Below are 364 nucleotides of genomic sequence, written 5' to 3' on the forward strand. Positions count from 1 at the left end.
GGTGTTGTACTTGACGAGAATCTCAATTTTAATGTAATGGCAGAGGATCAAGGAACGCGGCCGTCGATAGCCCTAAGCTTCTAATTGCCATATATTATGCAAATAACCGCATGGGGTTTCAGACGTACAAGAAGCTGTGTGACGCCGGCCTTTCCAGAGTGTTAGATTATAGTACAGTGATCTGGGGATTTTTATCCTAAACTGAATGCTGTATCGTAATATATTGATGTTCATAAATACTGTCCTGTAGCGGCTCTACAAGGAGATACGGGAGTTGAGCCACCAACTATTCAAAGAAAAATAGACATGGTTTGGCTCTGGAACTATATGATTCAGCTAGATGAAACGAGGCATCCTCGTAAAA

Source organism: Penaeus monodon, chromosome 34 (genome assembly GCF_015228065.2).
Source record: "Penaeus monodon isolate SGIC_2016 chromosome 34, NSTDA_Pmon_1, whole genome shotgun sequence".
Taxonomy (NCBI): domain Eukaryota; kingdom Metazoa; phylum Arthropoda; class Malacostraca; order Decapoda; family Penaeidae; genus Penaeus; species Penaeus monodon.